This window comes from Brachypodium distachyon, chromosome 2 (genome assembly GCF_000005505.3).
Source record: "Brachypodium distachyon strain Bd21 chromosome 2, Brachypodium_distachyon_v3.0, whole genome shotgun sequence".
Taxonomy (NCBI): Eukaryota; Viridiplantae; Streptophyta; class Magnoliopsida; order Poales; family Poaceae; genus Brachypodium; species Brachypodium distachyon.
In genome coordinates, this window is record NC_016132.3 from 22,561,183 (window position 1) to 22,586,685 (window position 25,503).

The 25,503-nt window shown below is 50.8% G+C and overlaps 1 pseudogene; it reads right to left on the reverse strand.

The window, feature by feature from the left end:
• Positions 1-5,650: 5,650 nt before the first annotated feature.
• On the reverse strand, positions 5,651-8,464 carry LOC100827664 (annotated as a pseudogene).
• Positions 8,465-25,503: the final 17,039 nt, after the last annotated feature.

Here is a 25,503-nt window from a genome sequence, read left to right on the forward strand (position 1 = left end):
TCCCCACTTTTCTCTCTCCCTCAAGGGTAGCCGTGGACTTTTGTCATGGATCCCTAGGCTATAAATACCCCTCATGGGGGCATGTATCATTCACTCTCACTTGAATAAACTCAAGGGGAGAGGGCTAAAGCCTCTTGCAAAGAGCTCTAGTTTTGAGATCTGGGAAGACGCGTTCGGCCTGGACTCGAAGGAGAAGGGGTTGGGTTAGAGTTCCGAGGGTATCCTAACCTCGATACTTGGAAAGACGCGTTCGGTCCAAGTACGAGCTGCCCCGACGAACCTCTCGCCTAAAGGTGTCTTGGAAAGATCCGCTCGGCCCAAGCCCTCGGCTAACAACCCCCTCGAAGCCTTTCCTAACATAAGATTAAGTCGCACCCGTAGGGTCGACCGAACCTATTCAAAAAATATCGATGTGTCAACTTGTCCAAAGTGTACGGCGACCTTCACTATAAGGCCGGCGTACACGCCCTACATTTATACCCACACTTGTGCCATCGAGCGTTGGCACCCCTTACTCTAATTGTTGTCGAGAACAACAACAGTGGCGCCGACCGTGGGGAACCCTCGCCGCAATTGAAGATCTAATGGCCCCGACGAAGACTACTTCATCGGGTCCCCAACTTGCCACGAAGTCTACACGGTTGCAAACGAAGAAAGCAAGTGCCTCGGGGCTCCCGAGGAAGAAGGAAACATCACCAATCCGGACGTCGCCGCAAGCATGGTCGCCACGACGGAAGTCGCGGTCGCCCCTTCGCTATCGGCCATCCCGGAAGGAACCGAGGTGCTCGAAACCGTCGTAGGCGGTCCCTCGACACTTACCAACGTAGTGGCAAGGATCGGCGAGCTGCCTATGGTTGCCGCCCCCGCAGGGGATACGGAACTCGGCATGCCTCGCTCGATGGGCTTCGCGCCACCTTCCCTACAACCGGTTGTAACCCTGCCCTCGGAACCTACAAGAGGAAACCATGTGGCGTCCCGGCCTACGACCCCTCCAACCCGGGATTACCTCCACTGGCGCTCGCCGCGATCGCCCAAGGAGCTCCTTGGTATCATCCTTATTGGGGGCTTCCGCCGCAAGGTGTTCTCCAAGTCGCACACCCTCAACATCAACCTCGCTTTGCGAATGCCCCGCAAGCGCCCCTTGCTCCCCCCCGCCGGGGTCGAACAAGGCGCCCACCAGGTACCACCTCAAGCTGCGCCTCACGAGGAACAAGACCCTAGCGTGCATGGAAACGAGCAAGTGGCGGAATCCGGAGCCCGTGCCGACGGCGAAAGGAATTCCCGTCGACGCTCCGACCCTCCAAGAAAACGTCGAGATCATTCTCCAAGCGACCCCTCTAGCGACGAGAGCGACGAGGGAGGACCTTGCCATCGAAGGAACCAAAAGAATCGGCCGACTTGCAACCCGCTCACTCGGGAAATCCAAGACGCGCCTTTTCTGCCAAGGTTCAAGCTACCCAAGATACGGTCGTATGACGTGGAGTCAAATCCTCTTCAATTCTTGGATGTCTACTCCACCGCCATACGGGCTGCCGGGGGAGGTCCCGTCGAGATGTGCAATCTCTTTCCGCTTGCGCTCACCGGAATGGCGCAAACTTGGTTCTACAACCTGCGGAGGAACTCCGTGCACTCATGAGAACGCCTCCAAGAGGTCTTCATCGCCAACTTTCAGGAAAACTTTAAGGAGCCCGTACAGGCTCACGAGCTATACCCCGTGAAACAAAAGCCGGGGGAATCCCTCCGGAGCTTCTTCCATCGCTTTGCAAAGGTGCGAAGCCAAATCGCGAACCCACCGTCAACCACCGTGATCGACGCATGCATGCAAGGTCTTCTCCAAGGAGAAGTGAATCGGGCCCTAAGTCGTAACCCACCGAAGACGACCGAAGAGCTTTATCGAATCTTGCAAGAATACGCCCGGGGCGAAGACGGGGACATCGCCAAGAAGGACGCGCCACGCGCCGCTCCCGAAGGAACTCCCTCGTCCGACAAACCTCCTGCACCCGCTTCGTCTTCCAAGAAGAAGAGGAGGTGGGGGAAAAAAGGCGCCGGTGACCAAGCTCGAAAAATCTTCGCCGTCGAAGGGCAAGCACCACCTCAAAAGACTCCGACCGAGGGAGTGGCTTGAAGGTGCCTCATCCACAACTCGGCAAGCCATAGCACCGAAGAGTGTAATACGCTCATCGCAGCCCGCGAAGAGTTCCAGGCGCGAATGCAAGCCCGGCGCAAGGATGAGAAGACAGCCGAGTCTCCGCGCCTCGCCAACGTCCTTGTCGCTGACCCAGCGCCCAAGGAAGACAACCTCCCGTTCCAGGAACCAACACATCACGTAGGAGTGATACTCAGGGGCTCCGCTACGGGACGAGGATCAAAGCGACAACGCAAGGAGTACGCTCGCGAAGTCAATGTCGTGGGAACCTTCACCCCGACACCACCACCTAAGTGGGCGAGCGTGCCAATTGCCTTCACCGAAGAAGACGCTAAGGGGATACGCTTCCCACACGACGACGCCCTCTTTGTGACGGCGATCATCGCCAATTGCGAGCTCAAGAAGATTCTTGTGGACAGCGGAAACTCCGCCGACATCCTATATCTGAGCACATTAAAGAAGCTGATGGAGCCACAGGGGGGATACAGGAACGGCTCGCTTCAGCCATCCCTTTATCCCCTCACAGGTTTCGTACCGGGGAAGTCCATTCAGCCGCTTGGACAAATTGAGCTCCTCATGACCTTCGAAGACGCCACAAATCATCGAACCGAGCTCGTACGCTTCGACGTGGTGGATATGGAGGCCTCCTTCAACGCCATCCTCGGGAGGACGACGCTAAACCGTCTTTGTTCCACCATCCGCCACAATTTCTTGTGCATGAAGATCCCAGGCCCGAAGGGCGTCATAATGGTCCACGGCGAGCAATCTTCCGACAGGAAGACACTTTACCGCCACGAGACCAAGTGCGCCGAAAAGGGAGAATCATCTAAGAGTATTAACTTGCTTTCGAGCGCGGGAGCATCCGAAACCAATTCTCAGGAGCGCTACATCCCCAAGCCTCTCCCCGAGGGAGAACTCAAGGAAGTACGCATCTCCCAAGATGATGCCACGCGTACGGTGAAGATTGGAGCCGACCTCCCGAGTAAACTCGAGTAAGAACTTGTCGGCCTACTCCGAAAGAATTCCGACCTCTTCGCTTGGTCACCTTCCGACATGGGAGGAGTCCCGCGTGACGTCATGGAACATCGCCTTGCTGTGAGACCCGACAAAGCTCCCGTGAAGCAGAAGCTTCGGAAACTCGCCACCGAGCGAAGCGAAGTCATCAAACAAGAAATCGCTAAACTCTCCGACGCCGGGCTTATCCGAGAAGTTTGGCATCCCGAGTGGCTAGCCAATCCTGTCTTAGTGAAAAAGGCCAACGGCAAGTGGCGAATGTGTGTCGACTTCACCGACCTGAACAAGGCATGCCCCAAGGACGACTATCCGCTCCCTTGGATCGACCAACTAGTCGACTCCACGGCGGGATGCGAGAGGTTGAGCTTCTTGAACGTCTATTCGGAATATCACCAAGTCCACATGGCCAAGGAAGACGAGGAAAAGACCAGCTTCATCACTCCCGTCGGCACCTTCTGCTATCGCAGAATGACCTTTGGATTGAGGAACGCCGACACGACTTTCCAACGCCTCGTCAGCCTCATCCTCAAAGAACAATTGGGGAGAAACGCCGAAGTATACGTGGATGACGCCGTCATCAAAAGTCAAATTGCAGGAACTCATCCCAAGGACCTACAGGAAACCTTCGGCAATCTCCGCAAGTACGGCGTAAAGCTCAATCCGGAGAAGTGCGCATTCGGAGTTCGAGGAGGAAAACTCCTGGGCTTCCTCGTCTCTCAACGAGGCGTCGAGGCTAACCCGGAGAAAATCCGGGCCATCATGGAAATGGAGCCTCCTCGCTCCGTCAAAGATGTGCAGCGCCTAGCGGGAAGAATGGCGGCCTTGGGACGATTCGTCGCCCGATCAGCCGAGAAGGGTCGTCCTTTTTTCAAAGCCTTGAGAAGCCTCGACAACTTTGAGTGGACCGACGAAGCTCAAAGGGCCTTCGAAGAACTCAAGACCTATTTGTCGACCCCTCCGCTTCTCACAAGTCCAAAGCAGGCGCAGCACTCGTGAAGGAGGAAGATGGGTCACAACGCCCGGTATATTACGTGAGCGAAGCCTTGGGAGGAGCAAAGGGTCGATACACCCAGATCGAGAAGATCACTTACGCTCTCCTCATGGCCTCTCGAAAACACCGTCATTACATCATGGGCCACACCATCATGGTGCCAACCACTTTCCCACTCAAGGAAGTCTTCGGCAATAAGGAAGCCACCGGAAGAATCGCCAAATGGGCAATGGAGTTGGCCTCTTTCTCGCTAGAGCTCATGGCGAGGACGGCCATAAAATCCCAAGTCCTGGCTGACTTTGTGGCCGAGTGGCATGCTCCACTAGCCCCGCCCGAAGAAGTCACATCCAAAACCGAGCCCCCCGAACCACATTGGATAATGAGGTTCGATGGCTCCAAGCGCCTCGACGACGCCGGGGCTGGAGTCATATTCATCAGCCCCGAAGGGAAAATCTTGGAGTATGCCCACCTGGACTTCAATGCCACCAACAATATGGCGGAGTATGAGGCACTACTTCTCGGGCTTCGGCTGGCCAAGGCCATGGGAGTCCGACGCCTTCTCATCCAAGGAGACTCCCAACTGGTGATAAACCAAATGGACAAGTCGTATCAATGCCTTGATGAGACGATGAAGAAATATATCGAAGAAGTTCGCAAGATGGAACGGTACTTCCTGGGCATGGAGGCGAGACGCATTCCACGAGGAGAAAATGACCTGGCCGACAGGTTAGCCCGAACGGCCGGTTCCAAAGAACCACTGCCACCTGGCGCATTCTTCGAAGTGATTCGCACCCCATCCATAAAGGAAGAAGCCGAAGCTTCAAAGACCAGCATGGTCATCAACGCTCCACCCTCTTGGATGACACCGATTATCCGTGCCTTGAAAGGCGAGGTGGACGAAGAAGCAGAAGGCCCAAGCGCCAAAACTCTACTCGCGAAAGCCAAGATGTACGTCCTCCTCGACGGCATCCTGTACAAGAAAGGGGCGGCCGCATTGCTTAAGGGTGCGTTTGTTTCACGAGCGAGCTAAGCTGGATAGGGATAGCCATGGATGGGCTGGCTAGGGATATCCAGTTTCAGTGTTTGGTTGTCTAATTTGGATGAGCCAGGTTCTTGTTTGGTGAGATGGATGAGATATGGATAGGACGAGTCCAGTTTCCATTTGGTTGAGTGGATAGGGTGGATATGAGGTTGTGGATATGAACAAGATATGAACACACTAGATATGAATAAGTTATAAAATACTAACTTGGATTCAACAATACTAACTTTGTACACACAAGATATTTTCGGCAAGATACCATCAAGCACACGCACAAACATATACAAGGTATCACCGTGAACATTACATACCAACAAGATACCACCATCATCATTACATACCAGCAAGTTTTAAGTCATACATCCATTGGTTCACAACAAAAGCATAAGTCATAATACCCCAAGTTCATTGTTTTGGGTCAACAACAAAATATGGCATGCAACCGATACATATGCCTTCATTCATGATGGTTAGCCTCGGGGTGAGAAGGAATGTTATTTCTAACATACCTAGCAACCCAAACCATCTTCTCATCATGATCCAAAGTGTGGAATGCCCTAGCAATTCGTGGATTTTCAACCAAATAGGCATAGTAATGAGCAAGAAAATACCTACCAAATGTTGGAAGTGTCTTCATGTTATCCCAAAGACCCTCGGGGGTGTTGTCGTTGCTAACATTCTTCTCTATGGCCACAGCTAGCCTTTCACCCACAGCTACAAGTGTTGGTCCTAAGCCTTGTTTCTCATATTGTGTTGTGTTTGTCCTTTTTGAGGGCCTAGAGACAGATGACTCACCAACATTGTATGAACGAGTAACTTCTTCATTAGGAGGTGGTGTAGCATTAACATTGGCAGGTTCATCATCTTCAACATCCATGAAATCAGTGGCTAGTGGTTCACTTGAGCCCTTTGCATAATCTCCAGTAGCCATACCATTGCCATAGATTGTAACCATCTCATTATAATGCTCAAGAGTTTTGTTTAGGTACGGCTCATCTCCTTTGTTATCCTAGTAGACAATAGCATATTAATTGCAGCAAGTTTGTGGCATTTAAAACTGATTCCAGCAACTATTTGGACAATAGCAAAGTAAATTCCAGCAAGTTTGTGACATTCAAAACTGATTCCAGCAACTAGTTGGACAATAGCAATGTAATTCCAGCAAGTTTGTGACATTTAAAACTGATTCCAGCAACTATTTGGACAATAGCAAAGTAAACTCCAGCAAGTTTGTGACATTCAAAACTGATTCGAGCAACTAGTTGGACAAAAAGTAATTCCAGCATGTACATACCTTAATATGACCCGTGTAATGCTCATAATCAAGAACAATCATACACTTGTCTTCATCCCACAATGCAGCACTCAGTTTCTTGAGTTTTGCTATTCGCTGCCACTTCCTCTTCCATGTCCTATTGTGATTATACACCTGAGCTCCAGTCACAGTGGTCTTGAAATGATCATTCAAAGCTTTAGCACAAGCATTGAGGTGCACGGTCTTGAAACCATCAGATGTTCTCACACCACCAGCCACCAAATTAAATAAGTGATTAAGCATGAATGAAGACATTGGAGGTGTCCAGCACACTTGACCACCCCCTTTGGATCCTTCAACATCCATTTCCTACAAAGTTAGGCAGGTCAAACACATACACTTGCAAACTCAATTCAGTCCATAAACTCCAACAAATAACATTACAATAGTACCATTGTACATTGGGTTCACAAATACAAATAGGTTCACAATACAAATAGGTTCACAATGAACAATTACACATTATTGGCAATGTAGTTCTCTCGGGCTTGCCACATTTGATCGGCTATTCCCTGCCTAAAATTAACCATATAAGCATGCTCTTGAGCTTGGCCACTTGAAGATGAAGCATAATTAATATTAGGTGGCCATTCATCTTCGGGTATGATATATTCATCAATCTCATCACCTAGTACCCAATTATGAATAATGCAGCAGGCTACAACAATGTCCACTTGAGTTGGGAAGCGAAAGAATGGAGTGGCATCATCAAGTATTTTGAACCTCCTCTTGAGTGACCCAAATGCGCGCTCTACGGTCACTGGAAGAGAAGAATGCCTAAGGTTGAAAAACTCCTTCTCATTTTGCACAGGATTGTTCCCCCACTCATTCAAATGGTATCTCACACCACGAAAAGGAGGCAAAAATCCCGGCTTGGCTCCATACCCAGCATCAACTAGGTAATATTTTCCTAACATGAGGGACAAGTTGGTTACTTTGGTACATTTGAATTAATTATACTAAGAAATGAAGCTACATAATTGATTTATTACCTTGTGGGACACGTAATCCATTTGGGCGTTCTAAAGCATCTCTTAAAACTAGAGCATCATGGGCTGTCCCCTCCCAACCAGCCAGCACATATGTGAAGCGTAGATCAAAATCGACAGCGGCCATTACATTGACTAGCATGGGACTTTCTACCACAAAAAGCTGGCTCCATGGCCTTAGTAACAGAAGCTCGAATATGTGTACCATCAATAGCTCCAACACAATCCTATTTGGTAAAATAAAAGCCAAAATTCATTAGAACCCTTACAGTTTCATGTCTACATTTTTTTAATACAATTGCCACTCATTCTCATACCTGAAAGTATGGATCCCACCTGTAATTTCCTTGTATTTTCGTTGGTGTCTCCATCGAAGGCTTCCTAATAAGTTCATTTCGTAGTTCACCAATGGCATGAAGAACTAGGTTGAAATAACGGCTAACAGTTTCACCGGACCTATCAAAATTAGTGGCAACTAACCTATTCCTAAGGTTGTGTCCAACGGTGTTCAAAAACATGGCTACTTGCTGTTCGACACACATGTGAATTGTGTCTTGAAGCAATTGACGATCCCTCAAAAGTTTACAAAATCGGAAGAAAGGTTCTCTTCTAAGCCTAAGCATGTTTATACATGTCGTGTCATTCTTCCATATCTTATTATCTAGATACTCTATTCTCATCCTATCCCTATCAAACATTGGCCCATATGTAATATGTTCTCTCCTTTTCCTTTTCCTAGACTCAACAACCACAACCATCATCGAGATAAGCATATATGGTGCAGCCGCATAAATCAACATCTTTGTCCTGTTATCCATCTACAATTCAAGGTTCACAAAATAATCTCAACTTCACATGCAAATCAGTAAACACTACAAGTAATTCTACCATGCAAATATAAAGATAGATGTATCAATACCACATACCTCAGCTTTGCAAAGTCACAAGTCCTCTTCCTTTGTGTCCTGCATGAAGATACATAGAGTGAGATTGACAAAAATACAACCACGGAACAAAAGAGAGAGCCAATCGGGAGAGGGAAATCAGAAGAGGGGTAGAGGGAGAGAGAGGTAGGCACGGGGGGATGGAGATGGTGGTGGGCCGGGAGAGGGAGATGGGGTCGGGCGGCAGCTACCGAGCGGGAAGAGAGGCAGAGGGAGATGGGCACGGCCAGGGGAGGGAGATGGGGCGGCTGGGGGAGGGAGATGGAGAGGGAGATGGGGACGGCCAGGGGAGGGAGATGGAGAGGGAGATGGGGACGGCCGGCGGAGGGAGATGGGGCGGCCGGGGGAGGGAGATGGAGAGGGAGATGGGGACGGCCGGTGGAGGGAGATGGGGCGGCCGGGGGAGGAAGAGGGAGATGGGGACGGCCGGGGGAGGGAGATGGGGCGACCGGGGGAGGAAGAGGGAGAGGGAGATGGGGCGGCCGGGGGAGGAAGAGGGAGAGGGGGACGGCCGGAAGGAGATGGGGGTGGCTAGATCAGGGAGGGAGAAGGTGATGGGGTGGCGGCCGGATTTGAGAGAGAAGCAGAGGGAGAGGGAGAGGGAGAGAAGGAGAGGGTCGGCCGGATTTGAGCGAGACGGGGAGGGAGATCACCTGAGAGCGCCTCCTGCCTCCGCCGTCGTCGCCGCCAACTCGCCAGAGAGAGAGAGTGGAGTGGAGTCGCGAGAGGTCGGGGGAGGAGGTGAAAAGAGGGGGAAAACGCTTCGGCCGCGCGCTCGCCCACGCTTGGCTTGCCTCGTCCGGCCAAATTTCTGGGATTTGCTCAGCCAGCATCTGAGAGGAATATGCTTTCTAGCTGGTTGTCCATATCCATGCCATCCACCAAACCAAATGAACACCATCCAGGAAAAATGTGGATATCCCTGTCCCATCCACCCTTAGGCAGACAACCAAACGCACCCTAAGTGCATAACTCCTGACCGGGGGGCCGAGCTCCTCCTGGAAATCCATTCGGGATATGCGGCCACCATCTCGCGCCAAGGGCCACCGCGGCGAAAGCCTTACGACAGGGATTCTACTGGCCCACCATGGTGCAAGACGCGATCACCACATTGTGGAAATGCGAAGCTTGCCAGAAAATGGCTAAGTCAATCCATGCGCCTGTGACTTCCCTGAAGAATATCCCGATAACATGGCCATTTGCACGCTGGGGAATGGACCTTTTCGGGCCTTTCCCCGCATGCAACGGGGGCTGCAAGTACCTCGTGGTGACGATTGATTACTTCTCCAAATGAATAGAAGCAGCGCCACTCGGCAAAATCACGTCAAAGGCCATTCAAAAAAATTTCTGGGAGAATATCATATGCCGATATGGCGTCCCGCGAGAGCTAACCGTGGACAATGGCAAACAGTTCGACTGTGCGGAATTTATCAAATTCTGCGAATGCCTTGAGATCAAACTGCACTTCGCATCCGTTGCTTACCCAAAGAGCAACGGCGCTTGTGAAAGGGCAAATGGACTAATTCTCCAAGGACTCCGCCGAAGGGTAGAGAACACGGTTAGCAAAGCAAGGGGAGCATGGGGAGATGAACTCGCTAGCGTGGTTTGGGGCATATGTACCTCCGTAAGCCGTTCCACGGGCCGAACACCATTCTCTTTGGTGTACGGAACCGAAGCAGTTCTTCCCGCCGAGGTCAAGTTCCGCTCACCTCGGGTCGAAAGGCTCCAAGAAGCCACTCCAATGGCTTTCATCGAAAATGAAGAGCACCACAAAACGGCCATCGATCTTGTGGAAGAAGCTCGTGACAAAGCCCTCATGAGGCACGCCGTCTACGAGCAAAGCGTCACATGCTTCTACAACACAAGAGTGCGGGAACGAGCCTTCTCCCAAGGAGATCTCGTGCTGAAAAAGAATGTCGACCCAAAACTCCAGCGCAAACTCGACACTAAATGGGAAGGACCATACCGCATCATCGCAGTATTGGGAAATGGTGCATACCACCTCGAGAACATGAAAGGGCAAGATCTTGTCCATGCCTGGAACGGCGACAAGTTCCGGCGTTTCTACGCCTAAGGAGAACCTTCAAGGGTAATCCTTGCAGCTCCCAAAGGAGACCATCAGCGCCCAACCGGCCTCTTCCCTATGAAACTTCGAGGGATCATAAGCGCCAACGAGGCCACGTCTACATAAGACTTGTAAGTGCCCATCGAGCCATACCTTAAGACAAGAAAGCAAGGATCAATAAAGACAAGTCCTTGAGAAAAAATTAAGAGTGACACGAGACACTCACACGACTCATCGTCGTAGAAGAGCCGCTGCCCCTGTGCCACTCACCGAGGAATGCGAAAAGGCCTCCGTTGGCCTAAGCGTCCTCTAAAAATGTCCATGGACATAGGTCGCTACTAGCGACTTGTTCCTTGGTGGATCCTAGCGTGCCTCGAGGCCATCCGCCAAGTAGAACCAAGTCCCCCGAGGGCCGGAAACTCCTTAAAACGCATTTAAGGAGAACCGTAAATAAGTGAGTTATGCATGAGCATACTTACCTCGGAGAACCATGCTACCCGTATGCGAGACGTTGCACACGGGCCTGCATGATAGTAACCGGGCTAAGGCTCCATAATAATCGCGGGAAAGCATAGCTTCCTGAAGTGCGAAGAGGGAAAATTCCGCATGAAATTTCCCGAACGGCAGGTCGAAGTGTTTGGATCACTACCGGCATATCGATAGCGACCCTCACAAGGGTACTGGGACCCGTGGCTCGTAACCATGGCCTAAGGCACCGAAACCAAGTCGTATCCCAACGGCGACAGCAATTGATGGCACAAAAGTGCAATCATAGCGAACGATCGCGAGCTGTATAAACTAAAGAAATATAGTACTTCACAAGAAGAAAATATAGTGCTCCAAGAAACACATGTTGAGCCAAGTTAACATTTCCGATAATGTCAACTACATGATGAAACATGAGAAATACATGCCAAGGTAGGTTAACATTTCCGATGATGTTGACTACATAGTAAAGCATAAAACACAACAAAAAAGCTGCCTTGCGACCTCTACGACTAAGAGCCTAAGCATGCTAGACATGAGGCTAAGTCAAGTGGGGATATGCAACATTGCATAAGTAAGCAGCTGAGGTATATCACCACCTCCAAGGGCGACGGGGCTCACGCCTCACCGTCACCCTCCTGAAGAGCGGGCTCAAGGTAACGCATGAAGCGTCGAGCCTGAGCGTGAAGAGGAGCACCCTGGTCCGCCAGAAACTTCTTCACCCCATGAGACATCTCACCCTCAAGCCCGCTCATCCCAGCACCGCCGTCATCAAGGACTGCCGCCACCGCCGACGAAACAAGTCGGGCATCCATACTCTGGAGGCACTTCTTCATGGTAGGCTCAATGAGCTCCACCTGGGAAGTAAGCACCCTGCTTGCCTCATCCACCGTGCGACACGGAGGAAGATCCGGCTGGGGAACACTCCTTAGGCAAGTCATCGTCTCCCGAATCTCGGTGGCCTGCGCAAGCAAAAGCGAAACCACCTCGGGACGACGATCCGGCGGAGGACGAGCACGAGGAGCAAGCATCGGGCCGTCACCCGCTGCCGCTAACTCCGCGGCCGCGAGCTCCGCCGAAACACGGGAGAGCTCAGCCTCCACGGCCTCGCGCCGCACCCTCTCCGAAGCCAACTCACTCAAGGCAAGGGTAGACTTGGACATCTCCACGTCCAAAGTAGCGGAAAGCGCCCCCACCTGAGTCTTCAGAGCAGGAAGGGCACCCACGGCCTCGACCAAGCCTCTCACCTGCAAAGAAGAGGAAGTTAGCGCAAAGCTAACCGAAAGGGCAAAGGGAGATACGTCACGGATGCTCACCAGCTCCAGTGTCACGAAAGGGTCTCTCGCTCCGTCCTCGGACGCCGGAAGCACTTCATCCCTCGCCTGAGTCGGGGGCTTGCCCTCAAGAGCCTCGGGGTCCGCAGCCCTCGCACCTAAAAACAAGCCAAGAAGATCGCATCAAAATCATTCTTAAAAAGAATGACACGAACAAAAGAGAAGGGCACTCACCCGAGGTAGAAGCCTCCTCCTCAGGGCACTCGCGACCAATGGAGAACACCTGGACGCCCGCACCGCTGGCTCCGGTCGACAACTCCACCACCGAGTCGCTCCGAAGCTGAAGCCCCGTCTCACGAGTGAAAGCCTCAACCTCGTGACTCGAAGGAGGAAGAACTTGCTCGAGTCCAATCTTCCCCTTCATGTGCAGGTCCAAGGTCACCCTCATGGGGGACCTCGACTTGCCCACGACAGGATCCGCTGAATCCGCCGGGGCATAGTCAAGAGAAGGAGAAGGAGTCGGGGGAGCTTTCCTCTTGCATCCACTCGACGGGCGAGGTATCTTGGGGATCGGCGCGACAGGCACCGCCAGGCCCAGCACCGCCCCTCCCGCCTTCGCCTTCCCACAGGAATCCCGCAGCTTGGACCCCACCGCCAACATCGACGGCGTAGCCAAGCGGGAGTAGCGATCGTCCACTCGAAGAAGGATACCAAGCTTCGGATCCTGTCGCACAGGCACCATCTTCCCGAAGCACCTTGCGATGATGTTGTGACATCCCCCCTCGCTGATCTTGGCCTCGTCGTCACGGTGCTCTGGCCCGCCGTACGGACCTATCAGCTGCGTGGCCCACAACGCCGCTCTCTCCTCGGAAAATGTCGCTGAAAAAGACAAGGCCAAAATTGTTAAGTACCTTCACAAGGGAAAACAATCAAGGCGCGGAGGGGAGAGGAGCGCCACTCATGTGCGGTGACGAGCTGAGGAGGACGGAAAGATCGAGGGATCCCAATCTCGGACCTCGGACGACTCCTCATCATGAAGCGCCCCGCCATCACCATCTCCTCCATGAGGTCACGAAAGCTCCTCTCGGCCGACACTTCCTTGATCTTGGCCACCTTTCAGAGGTCGGCCGACCGAGGATCGCCAGGGTGGGACACCTCCCTCAGACCTCCAGCCCCAAAGTGCCGAGGGAGATCACCCGTGTGCCGAAGACGGATCTTCGAAGCCCGAAGAAGGAACCACTGGGACTCCCACTTGACAAACAACTTCTCCGCACTCTTCCCCGGCATGAGCAGGAAGTCGTCCCCAAAACCAGAGCGGAGCCTCAGGTTCACCGAACCAAAGGCGCTCAAAGTGAAGCCGTCCGGGGTGAGCGACTCCCTCACCTCCACGGTGAAGTAGAACAGCAGAAGCTTCGTCGAGGGCTCCTCGTGAAGCGCCGTCTCGCACAGCCACCTGAAAACGTTCAGCCTCACGATCGTCGACGGGTGAAGCTGGGCTAGCTCGATGCCGTACGTCTCCAGGAACTCCAGCAAGAAGAGGTGAACAGGCACGCACAGGCCAGCATGAAACCAGGCCGAGAATGCCACGATGCATCCCGGGCGCCGTCGCTGGTCGAGCCTCACCTCCTCGCCATCGGGCAGGATACCATCCCCCTTGGGGAAGTATCCCGCCTCCTCCAGCTGGGCAAGATCCTCGGGGCCCATCAATGAAGGGAGAAGGTGGTCGTGCGCCCAACCTCCGCCGTCCACAGGCGCTGTCGGAACCAAGGGAGGGCCACCGCGGGGGCGGAAGGAAACCGAAGACCCCCTCGCTGGCTTGTCCCCCGGACACGACCACGCGCCCGTCGAGCCGCGCCGTGCCGACGCCGCGCCTGCGCGCCGTCCTAGCCGCGCCCCCGCCGGGACAGCGCCTCACCCGTGCGTCGTCCCCGCTGAGCCCGCGCGCCCGCCGAGCCGCGTCCTAGCCGCGCCTGCGCCGCACCGACGCCGTGCCCCCGCGCTTTCCTAGCTACGCCCGCGTCGCGCCCACGCCGTGCCCGCACCGTGCCCGTGCGCCGTCCTGGGCCGCGTCCTAAGCCGCACCCACGCTGGGCCAGCACCTCGCCCGTGCGCCTTCTTAGCTGCGCCCGCGCCGCGCCCACGCCATGCCCGCGCCGTGCCCGCGCACCCACCGTGCGCCATCCTAGCTGCGCCCGTGCTGTGCCCACGCGCCATCCTGAACCGCGTCCAAGCCACGCCCGCGCCGCGCCCTCACCAAGTCGTCCCTACGCCAGTGCACATGCCGAGCCGCGTCCAAGCCACGCTCGCGCCGCGCCCTTGCCAAGCTGCTCGCGCCCTCGCCGCGCCGCCCCCTGCTCGCGCCAAGCCACGGCGGACGCACGCCGTTCCATGATTCCCAAAACACACCCAAGGTGCTCGACGAAACGCCCGCAAGCCCCGCCGGCGGCCAAAGGACACCGAAGCTCACGCCATGGAAGTCCGCTCACCCTTGCACGAGCAGGGAAGATGTGGCCAACAACGAGGATCGCCCGGAAGCACTTGGAGACACCACCGGCACCGAGCTCCGAGTGGCCTCGCCCGTGCTCCACGCCCCCACACGGACTCGACGAGGTGGAGCCTCCACTGCGGCTTCTCGGCCACCAACACAACCGCCGTCGTTACAAGAAGATGGCTACTGCCCCTGCGGAGCTCCCTACTACACCAAGCTCTCGAAGGAATGCCGGATGCCGCCGAGTGCGTCTTCAGAACTGGGCAAGCCAAACGAGTATGGTGTGAAGCTCCACCGTGCACAAAGGCTCCATTTTATAGGCCGTCGGAGCTCCTAGGCTTCCGGGCTGGGTCAATGGCATAGCGACACCTCGTCGTCCTTCATCTCAAAGAACAAGACAAGGGAAGGGAAGAATGGAAGGGAAAGCTTTCTCTTTTTCCTAAAGGAGGGCGGTGTGGCTGAAAGAGGGCGTCCCGCGCCCGGGACCCTGCGTCCTCGCCTCGCCGGCGTCATGGCCGGTGACGCCGAGGCCTGCAAAGCGTGGAAAAGAAGACCGGGCGGTCCCCTCCCGTACTGAGGAAGACGACGGCTCTTGGCCGTCCGATCTAGGCCGCCCCCCAGCCCCTCGCCGTCGGATCCCTCACTAAAGCCCCGAACCGGTATCGGGCCTAGCTGGGCCTCGGCCCAGTAACAGCCCAGAAAGGCCGGCATTAAAAATAAAAAAAGAGGAAGTGCGCTCGATTGCGGCCCGGCTCGCGTGCGAGGTCAGCCTGAGGCGGCCCAGCTGGCCCACGCGGCCGGCTGAGTTTGGAAATCTTGCAGAAAAGCCCAAGTTTTTGGAGGAATTGCAAATATGCCCCAGAAATTTTTTGCAAAAAAGCTCTTCGGGGCACCGGATTTCTCGTAGAGAGGCCCCTAGGGTCCCGTTTTTTGCAAAAATACCCCCTGAAAATCGATTTCTCACAGAGAATTTCACCACGAGCACGGAACTTCTCCGCAAACGCCTCCAAGACTCCCATTTTTGCAGGAAAACCACCAAGTACCTCTGCATCTCGTAGGGGAGCCAGCCAGGGAATTCATCAAGGACGTAACTCAAGAGTCTCGTCTGAGAGGTTGACCCGAAGGCATTTTCAATGCCTCCAGCTCAAGGGGGCTACTATTGTAGTAAAATAAAACCCTTATATGGGCCGGTCCGTAAATCCCACGCGGCGACGACCAAGTCAACATATCGCAAGCACAAGTCAAGACGTCTACGTGGCGTAGTCAATCCTACGTGGCAGAGGAAGACTAGTCAACGAGTCAAGCCTCTAATGCCATGGTCAAAGGGTTAAATGAGTTAGAGTAGGGGGCAAGAAAAGTGAGAGGAGGGGGCCCTTGGTCCATGGTGGATCATGGATCAAGCCCTACTTTTTCACATGGTGCACACAAAAGTTATGAACCAAAAGAGCTACTTTTACCCTTTTGCCCCCACTTTTCTCTCTCCCTCAAGGGTAGCCATGGTCTTTTGTCATGAACCCCTAGGCTATAAATACCCCCCATGGGGGCATGTATCATTCACTCTCACTTGAATAAACTCAAGGGGAGAGGGCTAGAGCCTCTTCCAAAGAGCTCTAGTTTCGAGATCCGGGAAGACGCGTTCGGCCCGGACTCGAAGGAGAAGGGGTTGGGTTAGAATTCCGAGGGTATCCTAACCTTGATACTTGGAAAGACGCGTTCGGTCCAAGTACGAGGCGGCCCCGACAAACCTCTCGCCTAAAGGTGTCTTGGGAACATCCGCTCGGCCCAAGCCCTCGGCTAACAACCCCCTCGAAGCCTTTCCTAACATAGGATTAAGTCGCACTCGCAGGATCGACCGAACCTATTCAAAAAATATCGACGTGTCAACTTGTCCAAAGTGTACGGCGACCTTCGCTATAAGGCCGGCGTACACGCCCTACATTTATACCCACACTTGTGCCATCGAGCGTTGGCACTCCTTACTCTAATTGTTGTCGAGAACAACAACAAATTCAATCATATATATTTTTTGGAAACAAATTCTCTTGCTATACATCATTTTGCACATGCTTCTTAGAGTTTAGTGTTTCTAGATGTAAAACAAAAACATTTTTTTTTTACCGTATGTTCCATTTTTAAATTAATTTTAAGAATCTATTTATGCATTCATCTTAACAATCTTTTTTTAAATGATCAGGACAACGTCCCCGGTGCCAACTTTCAATGAAACCATGGCAGTCAGGTCGAATAGTGTATCAAAACAAGTTTTGTCGCTATGAAGAGCGCAAAAGGCTATAGTCTATTACAACTGGCTCGACGGCTTAGTGAGTCACGCAGTGCGTGAAAATCTGAAGTGAGTGTGTGGCCTTCCTCTTCTTCTTCTTCTTCTTCTTCTTCTTCTTCTGTTGCTGCTGCTGCAAAGGTGAAGGCTGTGGCGAAGGACCACCCACGTCCAGTGGAGACACCGGGCTTAGGATAGCAGTACGGCGACCATCAGGACATCTCATCGGGGATGACCAGAGGGTGTCAGATATTTTGAGCCGAACGTAGTCACCCAGGAGCTCATCACTTGGGCCAGGCGACAGTGGGAGAACTCTACCTCTAGTAGATTCAAACACAGCTAGTGCCAGCCCAAACGAGGAGGTGCCTTCAACGTCGAGCGAATGAGGGTACAGAAATCCTAGACCTATCCCAACATTTCCTATTTGAAGATACTTTCCATTTCTTCTAAACAGTTTGGAGAGTCTTAACAGGATTCCACAGCAACACGCGGGGCATCGGAACCGACCTTCAGGAGGAAAAAAAAACCAAAGTAGCCAGTACCGAGAGAAGCTTCGGGGCTATGGCGGCCTAGGCTCTGCCCCGTGGCAACCTTGCCACCCTGCCTATGGCGGCCTCGCTGGATTTCTCGGCCATGGAACGATGGCCGGCATCTCCCCCCCACCCCCCCACGTTCTCCCCCGGTTTTGCGCTCTCTGGCGACCATGGATCTCTCAACCATGGAATGCAGGCCGGAGGAACCCACACATGGTAAGGTTCTTTCCAAAGGTCTGGAACTTCAAATTGATCGCCGCCCTGGTGAAAATCTGCGATAGGAATGCGCACGCCGGTGGCAAATTCCGATCACTGTCCCTCCGTCCAGGCGCCCGGATTTCTTGAAGGTTGCTTCCTTTGGACGCTGCAAATTCCGTCTCACGGCGGAGTCGGTGGGGAATCTCATCAATGTCTGCCTGGGTGGATCTCTAGAGGAATTCCGCGTCTCCCTCATTCGAGACAGGGTGTTCAAATTTTCGGTAACCAACAGGTTCATTGGGTTTCACATTGCGAAGCTTGGCTCCTTTACTTGTTCAAACTTTGTGGTGTTTTTCCACCTCTTGGGCTTTGGAGGGCCGGACTACCTACGCAAATTTGATGATTGGCAGAAAGAAGATGCGCAGAGTTGGCATTCTCCCAAGAAGGTGGCATCCCCGGTGCAGGCCAAGAAAAGCTTTGCTCAGGTGGCTTCACAGGGCCCTGTCTTACTATCGGGTGCCAACGCGATCCCTATTGTGCGTCGGAATGTTTTCTCTAGACTGGAAAGGATTGACCAGCCTGAGCCACCTCTCTCCCCATGGAATCGCACCAAAGAACATGATCTTGCTGATGCTAGTTATTCAGTGGATGATATTCTAAAATGCAGAGAGGATCACAATGCCAAGCTCAAGCGTCAGCAGAAGGAGCCAGTAGCCATTGATACAGTGTTCAAAAGGCTCCAATTTCCGGCGGCCTCTGCACCCCCGGCAGCGCCGGCACCGGAGACGGTGACATTCAATTCTCATTCCAATTTGAATCACAATAATGGGCCACTTTCAATGGGGGCAATTATGGACTGAATGAAGGAGCTTTCTCCGCTCGGGCTAAATCTCCCATTAATGGGCCGAATATGTCACCTCAGCCCACCTGTGACTGTTGTCTCAAGTTGGGCCACAACTCTGACAGGTGCTCCAACCCCATCCATTGCCGGTACTGTACTAAACCGGGGCATATTTTTAGATATTGCTTCAAAAGGAAAGCTGACGCAGAAAAGGGCTGTCTCCAAGGTATTTCGGGTAACTCCAATAATCCAGGCTATGTCTCCGGGTTTCTTTCTAGATTTGTCTCTGCCCCCAAATTTCCGGCCATGTCCAAAGAACACTGGCCGACTGGGATGGTGGACACGTAGTTCAGATCTACGCCAGGCGTGCTTCACCACCCCAAGCATTTCAACACCTTTGCGGACTGTGGAAAGTACTACTCTTCCCTTGGAGCCCCTTCGTCTTCCTCCGCCCCTCCGTCAGCTAAAACCACTCCGACCAACACCCCTCCGGCGGGCTGCTCAACCGCGACTCCTGCGATGGCGAACTACCCTGTCGACCCAGCCCCTTTTGTGCTGGGCCACCTTGACATTGTGGAGATTGCGGGTCGACCTCAGCACAGGAGGTACCACATCCGGGGGCAGATGGAGCGGACCAATGAGAACGTCGTCATCGCCACCATCAACCCGGCGCCTCACCCCGATGATCCTTTTGTGGTCACCAGAGGTACCATCACACATTTTATTGGCCACCATCTTCAGCTTAGATTGGACACTGTGCAAAGAAGCTCGCTGGGTCATGCTTATGTGCGTATGAGCTCTGGGGCCGATAGGGATTGGCTGGTTCAACATAGTCCTTTCCAGCATAATGGTGTTACATATAGCTTCACTGAGCACAATCGTGGTATTAATTGGAGGTCGTTCACCTACAACCAGGAAGTTTGGATTATGTTGTTAGGGTTTTACCTTGACTTATGGAGTGCTGAACATTTGGCTAATGCGGTTTATGAATGGGGAAAAATGCTTGTTTGGGATAGAAGTTTGAGCAACATGAATAGAATTGTGATGAAGGTTAAGGTCATTGATGTGGGTGCTATCCCTTATAGCCTGTTACTGTCACATGGGGCTGATTTCCATGGGAAACTTGGGTTGTGCCTATCTACATCCTTAGCAGCACCCTGATGGGGGTCATTCCCCCGGATGAGCAAGATCCACCCGAAGATGGTGCTACCCCACACCCCTTGCCTGGCCTCCCTTTCCATGAAGATCATGGGCACCATGCACCTCTGCTTCCTGATCTCAATATGGCAGCTGATAACTGGGGACCATGGGATCATCATCTCCAGGCTAACAATGCTGACCCTATTGCTGTGGCTAATGCTGCCCTGGAAGCTGCAAATGGTGTAGATCAGGACTTGATGCAATGGTTGAATCACCTGCCACCTGAAATCCCTGCAGCTGCTGTACAGGAAAATGATAATGAGAGTGGCATAACTCTCACTTTGAGCTCCAATACACCAATTGCCACTCCATCAGAAGGTTCAGTCAATAATAACAATGATCAGCAAGCCCCTCCACATGATGTCAATGCTATGGATTTACAACTTGTTGTTCAGGCCAATCCTGCACCATTTCCTCAGAATATGATCATTGGCAGGATTCAGATCCCTGAGTTCAGTCACACTCAGGAGGACTTCCCTTTGCTTCATGGGCCTGATCTGATTAAGCCACACATGGAGACTGTCAACTGCTTATCTGAAGGTAATGACCTTTGGGCCAAAAAAATTCGCCCAGAGAACAAGAAGGGGCCCATTATCACAGTTCTAGGCCCATGGATGGATTTCTTCACTGCTGCCCTGGTCCCTCCTGATAGCTTCACATGGGCCAGAAAGGTACTTCTTTCCAATATGTGGCAGGTGTTTTCAGAGAGCTCTGAATCTGCCAAAGAATTTTGCTTGTTAGATACTTGTCCTGCTAAATCACTTGTTAGATGAAAACTCACTGCCAAGGTGGCTGAGATCAGCCAAGGCTTCTCCACTCCCCAGGTCCCAAGACTATGTGGTCTTCCATCGAGCAATGTCTCCACTTCAACTCTTAAGATTAGGAGAGTTAAAAAGGCACCCCTTGTGATTACTGAAGTCAAGAGAAGTGAGAGGATCAGCAAGAGAAATGCTGAATTCAAACATTTTACCTGCATTGACAAGCACTGCTTGGCCTGCTCTGCCAAGGCTCCTACTATCTCCAAAAAGATAGTTAGGAATTTAAGTGAAAGATTTGGATTATCTATAGACCAAGAGGATACTGCCTCTCAGGGTCCACAGAAAAAGAACAAGAAGGTTCCCTATGAAGATAAAACCCAGCTGGAGAAGGAAGACAAGAAGAGCAAGAAGAACAAGAAGTCAGACAAGAAGTGATGTCATCAGGAGCTGGTCTGATCATGCATTCTCATTTTGCTGCACTCTTATACTTGTAATAATTATCTATCCCCTCTGCAAGACTGCCTCTCTTCCTCACTATAAGTTGATTTTGGACATGTCTAGGTCCTTTACTTTTGAGCATACAATCTCTTGCATGCTACATACTTGCCAGTTTGGCCTTTATAAGTGGTGTCTTTATGGATACATATGATTGGAAAATCCTATCCTGGAATGTTAGGGGTCTTAACTCTGCTAAAAAATGGCCCCTTATCGCCAAAAAAGTTGAGGAGAGTGGTTGCCACATCATCTGTTTCCAGGAGACCAAAAAGGAAGACATTGACACCAATTTTATCTCAACCTCTGCCATGGAAGATTCAATAAGTTCCATTTCCTGCCTTCGGTGGGCAGTTCAGGGGGGCTTTTGGTTATTTGGAATGGGTCATCATTTCAAGGAGACTTACTTTTTCAGAACGATTTCTTCTTGTCTGTTAATTTCACATGTCTTTCATCTGGCAAAGAGTGGATCCTCACTAATATCTATGGCCCCTGTGATAATGAGAGAAAAACAGAATTCTTGACCTGGCTCAAAGACATTGATGTGCCTGAACAGACTGATTGGCCGGTGGTGGGTGATTTCAACTTCATTCGCTCCCCTGAGGATCGTAACTCACTGGTGGAAACATCAACGACATGATGCAGTTCAATGAAGCGATCAGTCAACTAGGATGGGTTGAACTACCCATTAAAGGAAGAAAGTTTAGTTGGAGCAATATGCAACAATCACCACTCTTGGAAAAGCTTGACTGGTGCTTCACTTCTCTCAATTGGACCATCAACTATCCAAATTCTGATGCATACCCACTTGCTAAAACAACTTCGGACCATATTCCTTATGTTATCAAATTGGCACAAAAATTCCCAAGCCACAGGTCTTTCGTTTTGAAAACACATGGATGACTAAAGCTGGGTTTGAGCAACTAGTCAAGTTGGCATGGCAACAACACAAGCACATTACAGATTGTGCCAAACGAATCACTGTCAGATTCAAGTCTTTAAGATACTCTATGAGAAAATGGACTAAGATACAATCTGATATTGAATCTCTGATTGAAGATCTGAATGCTCTCATCTTTCTCCTAGATGGCATTGAAGACTCACGTGGACTATCGGATAAGGTGGGGTATCTTAGGAACAAATGCAAAGAAATGATTTCAACAAAGCTTAATGAACAAAAGACTTTCTGGAAACAAAGAGGAAAAATCAAGTGGGTGAAACTGGGAGATGAAAACTCAAAGTTTTTTCATTCTTTGGCCACCATTCAACACAGAAAGAACAAAATTTCATGTGTGAAAAGGGATGATGGTTCACTGGAGTTTGAACATGAAGGAAAAGCTGCCCTTTTCTGGCATGCATTTAAGGATAGACTGGGAAAAACAGAAGGCCACTTGGATGACCTTAACCTTAAGGATCTCCTCACTCACCACCAGGATCTCTCATCTCTGGAGGCTCCTTTTACAACTGAAGAAATTGACCAAGTTGTCAAAGACTTGCCATCCAACAAATCCCCTGGGCCAGATGGTTTTAATACTGACTTTATCAAGAAATGTTGGAGTATTATAAAGGAAGACTTTTATGAACTCTGCTTCCAAGTCCACACTGGACAGATCTCACTTTCAAGCATTAACAGCTGCTTCATAGCTCTCATCTCCAAGATTGAAAATGCTGAATCAGTAAATGAGTACAGACCAATCTCACTCCTTAATTGCACCTTGAAGATAATCACAAAATTATTGGCCAATAGATTGCAGAATGTTATCAGAGACATTGTCCACCAAAACCAATATGATTTCATCAAAACTAGGACTATTCAGGACTGCCTTGCTTGGGCACATGAATATTTGAATGCTTGTCAGAGAACAAAAGAGGAAATTATTCTGTTGAAACTGGATTTTGAAAAGGCATTTGACATGGTGGAACATGGTACTGTGATGAAAATGCTTCAGCACAGGGGCTTTGGACAAAAATGGTGCAATGGATTAATATGATTCTTTCCACTGCCACCTCACAAGTTCTCCTCAATGGGGTACCTGGGAAGATCATCCACTGTAAGAGGGGGCTTAGACAAGGAGACCCACTTTCACCCCTTCTCTTTGTTATGATGGCAGACATTCTTCAATCATGCATCAACATGGCACTGCATGCTGGGCATTTGAATCTTCCCATTGAATTGACATCAGATGCTGAATTCCCCATCATTCAATATGCAGATGACACCCTCATCATTATGAAAGCTGACTTCCATCAGATCCAATGCATCAAAGATTTTCTCTTCAAATTTCATAGAACTACTGGTCTGAAGGTTAATTTTCACAAATCCAATTTGATCCCCTTGAACATTGATCCTATTCATGCACTAAACCTGGCTGAGTGGCTGGGTTGCAAGCTTGGAACACAGCCCTTCACATACTTGGGTCTCCCCCTTGGTACCAATAGGCCCAAGATTTAGGATTACCTCACACTCATCACGAGAGTGGAAAATAGGCTCACCTGCTTTTCTAGCATGCTCTCTTATGGTGGAAAACTGCAGCCGGTTAACTTTGTTTTGTCAGCTCTGCCATCTTTCTACATGAGCACCTTTCTTCTTCCTAAAGGTGTCATTGAACGGATTGACAAACTCAGAAGACATTGCTTATGGAGAGGACAAGACCTCATCAGAAAGAATCCACCTCTTGCTGCCTGGGAGATGGTTTGCAGACCTAAAAAAGAAGGTGGACTAGGTGTCATTAACATCAGCATACAAAATCAGGCACTCCGTATGAAGAATCTGCACAAATTCTATAACAGGCTGGACATCTCATGGGTCCAATTTGTCTGGGAAAAACACTACCACAATGGTCTTCCTCCCAAAAAAACAACCACCGCATCTTTCTGGTGGCTAGACATTCTCAAGCTGATTGACACTTTCAAGCGACTCGCTGTGGCTAAGATTAGCAATGGGGTCTCGACCTTTTTTTGGACTGATCATTGGCAAGGGAACACCCTAGAATATGGATGCCAGTGTCCAAGACTTCGTGCAGAATGAACAAAAGGAAACACTCTTTCATCTCCCCTTGTCACTTACTGCTTTTGACCAATTCACCCAGCTCCTTGTTATGCTGGATAATGTTGCCCAAACTGATGGTCATGACATATGGACTTACATTTGGAACAAGGGCTCATTCATCCCAGCAGAGGCTTATAAGGCTCAAATTAATCACCTGGATTTGCCATCTGATTTTGGATGGCTCTAGGAATCCTACTGCCAGCTGAAGCACAAATTCTTCTTCTGGATGCTCCTCATTAATCGTCTCAATACTCGAGCAATGCTTCAAAAGAGGTCATTTCAGCTCCCATCATATGATTGTGTCTTATGTGGTGTTCCACATTTAGAAACAAGAGATCACCTGTTCTTTCACTGTGCATTTGCAAAAACTTGCTGGGCCTACCTATGTGACAGCTTCACTCCAGTTGCAAATGTTCATTTAAATGTGGAATCACTCAAACGCAAGCTCAAGGTTCCTTTCTTCATGGAGATTATCATCTTGGGTGCTCGGAGCATTTGGAAAGTTCGAAATGACTTCATCTTCAACCAGTGAACCCCCAGCCTCTACAGATGCAGGCAGCTTTTCAAAGAAGAGATGAATTTGGTCTTTCATAGAGCTAAAAGAAAGAAATACTCCAACATTGCCGCTTGGCTGGCTAGCTTCAGATAGCTCTTTCTTGTTTGTTTCATTTTTCATCTGTACAGTTACTCTTTTTTATATATATGACTGTAGGCATTTTTTGCCTACAGTCTTTACCTATAAAAAAAACACGCGGAGCATCATTAGTTCTCAGTCAGGCCAAGTCGAACCGACAAGCTGCCTGGCCGAGCCCTCGTCTCTATCCCCAATCCATAATCTACGTTAGTTTAAGTGCGTTAGCTGTTGTGCTGGTCCTAGCGACGTGTGTAGGACTATGTGTGGAGATGAAGAAGGGAGAGTGACTTGCATGCACGGTGACTTTGGTAAAGGGAATTCAGCCCTCGACAAGGAACGAGCCTGCGGCAGAGCATAGCGACGGGGACAAACATCGTGCCGAGGCTGCCTTTGTTTAGGCTGGAGCTGAACTCAAGCTAGCTGGAGCTGAAAAGGCTAATTTTCTGCTGGAGCAGGAAGGCTGGAGCTGAACCTGACTTGCTGTTCGTTTAGCATGACACTGAAACTGTGGCTGCTCCTGTGTGTAAGTGGAATGTCTGTAATGCCCCTGTTTGCTGCAATTTTTTATTAAACGCTGAGTTTGATGATGTAAGCGAAAATGACGAGTTTAAGAGTTAGTTTTGGCATAAAATAGTATTATTTAACTTTACCAATGAGAAAGATACTACTAATGGATCCATTGTCATAATTAATCGTAGTCTAAAAGTTAACCATACAATGTCATAACAGATAATACTAATATTAAGTACATTTTTCCATATCCTCA